Source organism: Physeter macrocephalus, chromosome 8 (assembly GCF_002837175.3).
Source record: "Physeter macrocephalus isolate SW-GA chromosome 8, ASM283717v5, whole genome shotgun sequence".
Lineage (NCBI taxonomy): Eukaryota > Metazoa > Chordata > Mammalia > Artiodactyla > Physeteridae > Physeter > Physeter macrocephalus.
The window spans coordinates 116,245,718-116,255,092 of record NC_041221.1 but is presented as its reverse complement, the minus strand read 5'-3'; positions in this window follow the sequence as shown (position 1 = coordinate 116,255,092).

The following is a 9,375-nucleotide window of genomic DNA, read 5'->3' as shown; positions in this document are numbered from 1 at the left end:
TTGTTTTCCTAAAAGTGGTTGTAGTATGTTGAGACTATGATTTTAAATATTTCCCCTAGCTTTTATAATAGTAACAATAAACCATTTTTAAGAGGGAATAATACATTTTATTTCCCCTAAATTTACCTTTTCATAAATTTACTTTGGATTATAGGTTTTCTTCCTTAATGTTTAAAGGAAATTAGTAAAAATATTTTAGTTTTATGGAAGATGTTAAACCAATAAGTAGGTAAATATGTTTTAATTTTCTAAAAAATGCTAGATTTACTCTCTCTCAGAGTAGAAACTTAGCGAGGTTTTATATTCTTTGTTTCCATAAGAATTGTCAGCAAACATTGCTATATCTATATCTATGTATCTGTATATCTATATCTATTTCTATATACATACTTCCATATCTATATCTGTAATAATCATTATATTCTTAAAGTAACTTCCATGTGATACTTTTGCTTCTATTATTGACTTATTAATTATTTGTATCTTCCCTCATTCTACAAAAGGAACTTAAGGTGGCTAAAATATATTTACTTAGTAATATATGATAATAAAGGAGAAAACTGGGGAAAAAGGAAAACACAAATACATTGAGAAGATGAAGTCAGGGTAATGCTTTACTCAAATATATGGCCTAAGTGCTGAGGTACCCATACTTTGTCTCAAGTGGGCTGCAAATTTAGCTCCATATTTCTAACAATTGATTTAAATGTTATTGAGTTCCTAAAATAAGAAACAAAGTAATAAGTTAAGAGAGGCATAGTTATTATTGGTACTGAGGCCTGAAAATAGACAAACCATGAGAATATGTTGAGCACCCACTTGTGTTTACAGAGAATGCAAAGATGGTTCTTGGCTTAAAGGATTTTAAGGTATGATATCACATTTGCACCCAATATTTAGGAATATGAAACATGCCTCTCAACTGGGCCCTCAGCTGTGTTTCTTGTTCCTTATTCTCCCACTATCCCCATTGACTTTTTTTTTTTTTTTTTCAGGCTCCGGACGCGCAGGCTCAGCGGCCATGGCTCACGGGCCCAGCCGCTCCGCGGCATGTGGGATCCTCCCAGACCGGGGCGCGAACCCGGTTCCCCTGCATCGGCAGGCGGACGCGCAACTGCTGCGCCACCAGGGAAGCCCCCCCAATGACTTTTTAAACCTTCTCTACTTTCTTCAGATTTCCTAATTGTCTTTACTCACCTCTCACCTTTCCCTGTCTCAGAAGATGACCTACTTCAAAAACAAAAATGGAAGCTATCAGGAAACTGGGAACTGAGTCTGTTTACCACCACAAAGGAATCTCTATACATCTGCACTTCTTTCCTCTTTTCTTGGCATGCAATCGTGGAACTGTTCCTTCTTGCTAAGAACAATTCTTTCGCTTATGATATAGATTCTTTTCTTTCTTGCAAACCTGTGCTAAACATGATCCCTTCTCTCGTGTATACTTAACCTCTCTTTCGTTGGCATTGAAGTATGCTCCAGACTCCTTAATCTTAGAAAATGCCCTCTTTGACCCTGCATCCATATCCAAGACCAACTCATTCTCTCTGACCTCCCATTTATAGCCAAACTTCCCAACTGCCAGTCTGTGCTCACTGCCTCCTTCACCCTACTTACCAATAACCCTTCAAGCCATTTTACTCTGGATCCACCAAAATGGCACTTGTAAGATCACCAGTGTCCTTGATGGCCCTAAATCTTATGAACATCCTTTAACTTTGTGAGTTCTTCCAAACTTTGTGAGTTATTTCCAAAAAACGTCCTCCTTATTTTGATGAAATAGGCAGAGTTCACTTCTGTGGCTCACAACCAAAGAATCCCAGTGGATACTATAACTCTCCAACTTTATCTTGCACTGTTCCCTCCTTTGATCTTTATGCTCACTCACACTGTCCTTTTTTCCGTTCCTTGAGTGAGTTCTATTTCTCCTACCACAGGGCTTTGGCACATACTGTATCCCCCATGTAGAATCTCTTCCTCTCCCTCTTCACTTGATAATTTTATTCCTTCAGGTGTACATCAAATGCCCCTTCTTCTGGGGAAACTTCCCTAGACCCCAGACTTGATGAGTTTCCCCTGTTATATATTCTCAAAGCCCAGAGATACAGTTTAATATCCTTCTAGAGGATATGAAGATAGCTCTCTACCTACCTAGGTGATAGCGTCTGAGTTTTAATTCCATCCACATTGTGACATTCTAAAAGACATGTAATGGATCCTTCAAGTAGGATGTGTGTGGCCAGTGTTTGAACAGTTTGAAATATCCTCTTAAGTTAAAGTGTTTATTTCCTGATGACTCAAGTTCTTACTTATGTTTACATTGTTATCCATTTTCAACTCAATTTGGCAAAGATACATTGAGTGCTGTATATATAGAAGATTCTAGAGAATATAAAACAATAATGCAAATTCTTCAAGCTTATAATTTGGTGGGAGACGAGGTGGGGACAGGATAATATCACCTACTCTATTATTTCATTGCCTCTTTTCCAACCTTCATAGACTGGAAATTAGGCTTTATTTTAGATTTTTTCTTTTCTTACATTCCTTTCTTTCATTATTATATATCTGTGAATATCTATTCATCTGAGACCAAGTCAGATGACAGAACAACTTCTAGGAAGAAGTTCCTGATGACAAATGACCATCTCTTTCCCTAACCTTGATTCAAAGTAGGGGAAAGTAGCAGTTGAGACTTGAGGTGAGTCTTACTTGGAAAAATAAAAGAATTATTTATTAATATTTTAACACAGCTTGAATACCTATTGAGAAAACTCTGGGCTTTGTTTTTCACTGCTGCCAATTCATGAAAGAACAGGATGAATGTTCACCTTCTGAGTGTAAACTGCTCGTTGCCTTCCCCAATATCCAATCTGGCCATATGGGGCAAAACTATACTTTCCAGCTTCCCTCATAACTAGTCTGATTCTGTGACTATGTACTGGCCAATGAGATGTAATGAAAGATTATGACAGTGCTGGGAAATCTTATAAGACATCTGGCATGCACCCTTTACCCTCTTCCATGTGGTCAATGCATGAGCAGTCATCTTAGGTCACGGGATGGCATGCTAAAATTGGTGGAGTGGGGAGACCTTCAAGATGGCAGAGGAGTAAGATGCGGAGATCACCTTCCTCCCCACAAATACATCAGAAATACATCTACATGTGGAACAACTCCTACAGAACACCTACTGAACACTGGCAGAAGACCTCAGACTTCCCAAAAGGCAAGAAACTCCCCACGTACCTGGGTAGGGCAAAAGAAAAAAGAAAAAACAGAGATAAAAGAATAGGGACGGGACCTGCACCAGTGGGAGGGAGCTGTGAAGGAGGAAAGGTTTCCACACACTAGGAAGCCCCTTCGGGGAGGAGACTGCGGGTGGCGGAGGGGGGAAGCTTCGGAGCCATGGAAGAGAGCACAGCCACAGGGTTGCGGAGTGTGAAGCGGAGAGATTCCTGCACAGATGATCGGTGCCGACCAGCATTCACCAGTCCGAGAGGCCTGTCTGCTCACCTGCCAGGGCGGGCGGGGGCTGGGAGCTGAGGCTCGGGCTTCGGTCGATCGCAGGGAGAGGACTGGGGTTGGCGGCGTGCACACCCTCTGTTGTGGCCTCTCCCGTTGCGGAGCACAGGCTCCGGACGCGCAGGCTCAGCGGCCATGGCTCACGGGCCCAGCCGCTCCGCGGCATGTGGGATCCTCCCAGACCGGGGCGCGAACCCGGTTCCCCTGCATCGGCAGGCGGACGCGCAACTGCTGCGCCACCAGGGAAGCCCCCCCAATGACTTTTTAAACCTTCTCTACTTTCTTCAGATTTCCTAATTGTCTTTACTCACCTCTCACCTTTCCCTGTCTCAGAAGATGACCTACTTCAAAAACAAAATGGAAGCTATCAGGAAACTGGGAACTGAGTCTGTTTACCACCACAAAGGAATCTCTATACATCTGCACTTCTTTCCTCTTTTCTTGGCATGCAATCGTGGAACTGTTCCTTCTTGCTAAGAACAATTCTTTCGCTTATGATATAGATTCTTTTCTTTCTTGCAAACCTGTGCTAAACATGATCCCTTCTCTCGTGTATACTTAACCTCTCTTTCGTTGGCATTGAAGTATGCTCCAGACTCCTTAATCTTAGAAAATGCCCTCTTTGACCCTGCATCCATATCCAAGACCAACTCATTCTCTCTGACCTCCCATTTATAGCCAAACTTCCCAACTGCCAGTCTGTGCTCACTGCCTCCTTCACCCTACTTACCAATAACCCTTCAAGCCATTTTACTCTGGATCCACCAAAATGGCACTTGTAAGATCACCAGTGTCCTTGATGGCCCTAAATCTTATGAACATCGTTTAACTTTGTGAGTTCTTCCAAACTTTGTGAGTTATTTCCAAAAAACGTCCTCCTTATTTTGATGAAATAGGCAGAGTTCACTTCTGTGGCTCACAACCAAAGAATCCCAGTGGATACTATAACTCTCCAACTTTATCTTGCACTGTTCCCTCCTTTGATCTTTATGCTCACTCACACTGTCCTTTTTTCCGTTCCTTGAGTGAGTTCTATTTCTCCTACCACAGGGCTTTGGCACATACTGTATCCCCCATGTAGAATCTCTTCCTCTCCCTCTTCACTTGATAATTTTATTCCTTCAGGTGTACATCAAATGCCCCTTCTTCTGGGGAAACTTCCCTAGACCCCAGACTTGATGAGTTTCCCCTGTTATATATTCTCAAAGCCCAGAGATACAGTTTAATATCCTTCTAGAGGATATGAAGATAGCTCTCTACCTACCTAGGTGATAGCGTCTGAGTTTTAATTCCATCCACATTGTGACATTCTAAAAGACATGTAATGGATCCTTCAAGTAGGATGTGTGTGGCCAGTGTTTGAACAGTTTGAAATATCCTCTTAAGTTAAAGTGTTTATTTCCTGATGACTCAAGTTCTTACTTATGTTTACATTGTTATCCATTTTCAACTCAATTTGGCAAAGATACATTGAGTGCTGTATATATAGAAGATTCTAGAGAATATAAAACAATAATGCAAATTCTTCAAGCTTATCACCTCGTGGGAGACGAGATGGGGACAGGATAATATCACCTACTCTATTATTTCATTGCCTCTTTTCCAACCTTCATAGACTGGAAATTAGGCTTTATTTTAGATTTTTTCTTTTCTTACATTCCTTTCTTTCATTATTATATATCTGTGAATATCTATTCATCTGAGACCAAGTCAGATGACAGAACAACTTCTAGGAAGAAGTTCCTGATGACAAATGACCATCTCTTTCCCTAACCTTGATTCAAAGTAGGGGAAAGTAGCAGTTGAGACTTGAGGTGAGTCTTACTTGGAAAAATAAAAGAATTATTTATTAATATTTTAACACAGCTTGAATACCTATTGAGAAAACTCTGGGCTTTGTTTTTCACTGCTGCCAATTCATGAAAGAACAGGATGAATGTTCGCCTTCTGAGTGTAAACTGCTCGTTGCCTTCCCCAATATCCAATCTGGCCATATGGGGCAAAACTATACTTTCCAGCTTCCCTCATAACTAGTCTGATTCTGTGACTATGTACTGGCCAATGAGATGTAATGAAAGATTATGACAGTGCTGGGAAATCTTATAAGACATCTGGCATGCACCCTTTACCCTCTTCCATGTGGTCAATGCATGAGCAGTCATCTTAGGTCACGGGATGGCATGCTAAAATTGGTGGAGTGGGGAGACCTTCAAGATGGCAGAGGAGTAAGATGCGGAGATCACCTTCCTCCCCACAAATACATCAGAAATACATCTACATGTGGAACAACTCCTACAGAACACCTACTGAACACTGGCAGAAGACCTCAGACTTCCCAAAAGGCAAGAAACTCCCCACGTACCTGGGTAGGGCAAAAGAAAAAAGAAAAAAACAGAGACAATAGAATAGGGACGGGACCTGCACCAGTGGGAGGGAGCTGTGAAGGAGGAAAGGTTTCCACACACTAGAAGCCCCTTCACAGGCAGAGACTGCAGGTGGCAGAGGGGGAAGCTTCAGAGCCACGGAGGAGAGCGCAGTAACAGTGGAGCAGAGAGCAAAGAGGAGAGATTCCCGCACAGAGGATCGCTGCCGACCAGCCCGAGAGGCTTGTCTGCTCCCCCGCCGGGGCGGGCGGGGGCTGGGAGCTGAGGCTCCGGCTTCGGAGGTCAGATCCCAGGGAGAGGACTGGGGTTGGCTGCGTGATCACAGCCTGAAGGGGGCTAGTGCACCACAGCTAGTCGGGAGGGAGTCCAGGAAAAAGCCTAGACCTGCTTAAGAGGCAAGAGACCGTTGTTTTCGGGTGTGCGAGGAGAGGGGATTAAGAGCTCCGCTTAAAGGAGCTCCAGAGATGGGCGCGAGCCGCGGCTGTCAGTGCGGACCCTAGAGACGGGCATGAGACGCTAAGGCTGCTGCTGCAGCTACCAAGAAGCCTGTGTGCAAGCACAGGTCACTATCCACACCTCCCCTCCTGGGAGCCTGTGCAGCCCGCCACTGCCAGGGTCCTGTGATGCAGGGACAACTTCCCCGGGAGAACACAGGGCGTGCCTCAGGCTAGTGCAATATCATGTTGGCCTCTGCTGCCGCAGGCTCGTCCCGACTTTGTACCCCTCCCTCCCTCAGCCTGAGTGAGCCAGAGCCCCCTAATCAGCTGCTCATTTAATCCCGTCCTGTCTGTGCGGGAATAGAATCCCTCAGGCGACCTACACGCAGAGGCGGGGCCAACTCCAAAGCTGAACCCCAGGAGCTGTGCGAACAAAGAAGAGAAAGGGAAATTTCTCCCAGCAGCCTCAGGAGCAGCGGATTAAATCCCCACAATCAACTCGATGTACCCTGCATCTGTGGAATACCTGAATAGACAATGAATCATCCCAAAATTGAGGCGGTGGACTTTGGGAGCAACTGTAGACTTGGGGTTTGCTTTCTGCATCTAATTTGTTCCTGGCTTTATGTTTATCTTAGTTTAGTATTTAGAGTTTATTATCATTGGTAGATTTATTTATTGATTTCATTGCTCTCTTCTTCCTTTTTTTTAAAAAAAAAATATATTTTTTTTCCTTTTTCTCTTTTTGTGAGTGTGTATGTGTATGCTTCTTTGTGTGATGTTGTCTGTATAGCTTTGCTTTTACCATTTGTCCTAGGGTTCTTTCTGTCCTTTTGTTTGTTTGTTTGTTGTTAGTATAGTTTTTAGCTCTTGTTATCATTGGTGGATTGGTTTTTTGGTCTGGGTGCTCTCTTCTTCCTTTTTAAATTTTTTTATTACTTTCTTATTTTTTTATTTTTAAAATTTTTAGTTTTTGTTTAATAACTTGGTTTTTATTTATTTTTTCCTTCCTTCCTTCCTTCCTTCCTTGCTTCCTTCCTTCATTCCTTGCTCCCTTCCTTCCTCCTTCCCTCCCTCCCTTCCTTCCTTCCTTTCTTTCTTTCTCCCTTTTCTTCTGAGCCGTGTGGCTGACAGGGTCTTGATGCTCTGGCCGGCTGTCAGGCCTGTGCCTCTTTTGTGTGTGTATGTGTATGCTTCTTTGTGTGATTTTGTCTGTATAGCTTCACTTTTACCATTTGTCCTAGGGTTCTGTCTGTACATTTTTTTAAAATATAATTTTTAGTGCTTGTTATCATTGGTGCATTTGTTTTATGGTTTGGTGGCTCTCTTCTTTCTTTCTTTTTTTATTACTTTTAAATTTTTTTAATTTTTAATAATTATTTTTAATTTTTTATTTAATAACTTTTTCTTTTTCTTTTCTTTCTTTCTTTCTTTCTTCCTTCCTTTCCTTCCTTCTTTCTTTCTTTCTTTCTTTCTTTCTTTCTTTCTTTCTTTCTTTCTTTCTTTCTTTCTTTCTTTCTATTTTTCTCCCTTTTCTTCTGAGCTGTATGGCTGACAGGGTCTTGGTGCTCTTGCAGGGTGTCAGGCCTGTGCTTCTGATGTGGGAGAGCCGAATTCAGGACATGGGTCCACCAGAGACCTCCCAGCTCCACATAATATCAAACGGCGAAAGATCTCCCAGAGATCTCCATCTTAATATTAAGACCCAGCTCCACTCAACGACCAGCAAGCTACAGTGCTGAACACCCTATGCCAAACAACTAGCAAGACAGGAACAAACCCCACCCGTTAGCAGAGAGGCAGCCTAAAATCATAATAAGGTTACAGACACCCCAAAATGCACCACCGGACGTGGTCCTGCCCAACAGAAAGACAAGATCCATCCTCATCCACCAGAACACAGGAACTAGTCCCCTCCACCAGGAAGCCTACAAAACCCACTGAACCAACCTTAGCCACTGGGGGCAGACACCAAAAACAGTGGGAACTATGAACCTGCAGCCTGCAAAAGGAAGACCCCAAACACAGTAAGTTAAGCAAAATGAGAAGACAGAGAAACACACAACAGATGAAGGAGCAAGGTAAAAACCCACCAGACCAAACAAATGAAGAGCAAATAGGCAGTCTACCTGAAAAATAATTCAGAGTAATAAGAGTAAAGATCCAAAAATCTTGGAAATAAAATGGAAAAATATAAGTTTTAACAAGGACTTAGAAGAACTAAAGAGCAAACAAACAATGAGGAAAAACACAATAAATGAAATTAAAAATTCTCTAGAAGGAATCAGTAGCAGAATAACTGAGGCAGAAGAACGGATAAGTGAGCTGGAAGATAAAATACTGGAAATAACTACCACAGAGCAGAATAAAGAAAAAAGAATGAAAAGAATGGAGGACAGTCTCAGAGACCTCTGGGACAACATTAAAGACACCAACATTCGAACTATAGGGGTCCCAGAAGTAGAAGAGAAAAAGAAAGGGACTGAGAAAATATTTGAAGAGATTATAGTTGAAAACTGATCAATCCAAGAAGAAGATATAACAATTGTAAATATTTATGCACCCAATATAGGAGCATCTCAATACATAAGGGAAATGCTAACAGCCATAAAAGGGGAAATCGACAGTAACACAATCATAGTAGGGGACTTTAACACCCCACTTTCACCAAGGACAGATCATCCAAAATGAAAATAAATAAGGAAACACAAGCTTTAAATGATACATTAAACAAGATGGACTTAATTGATGTTTATAGGACATGCCATCCCAAAACAGCACAATACACTTTCTTCTCAAGTGCACATGGAACATTCTCCAGGATAGATCATATCTTGGGTCACAAATCAAGCCTTGGTAAATTTAAGAAAACTGAAATCATATCAAGTAACTTTTCTGACCACAATGCTATGAGCCTAGATATCAATTACAGGAAAAAATCTTTAAAAAATACGAACACGTTGTGGCTAAACAATACACTACTTAATAACCAAGAGATCACTGAAGAAATCAAAGAGGAAATCAAAAAA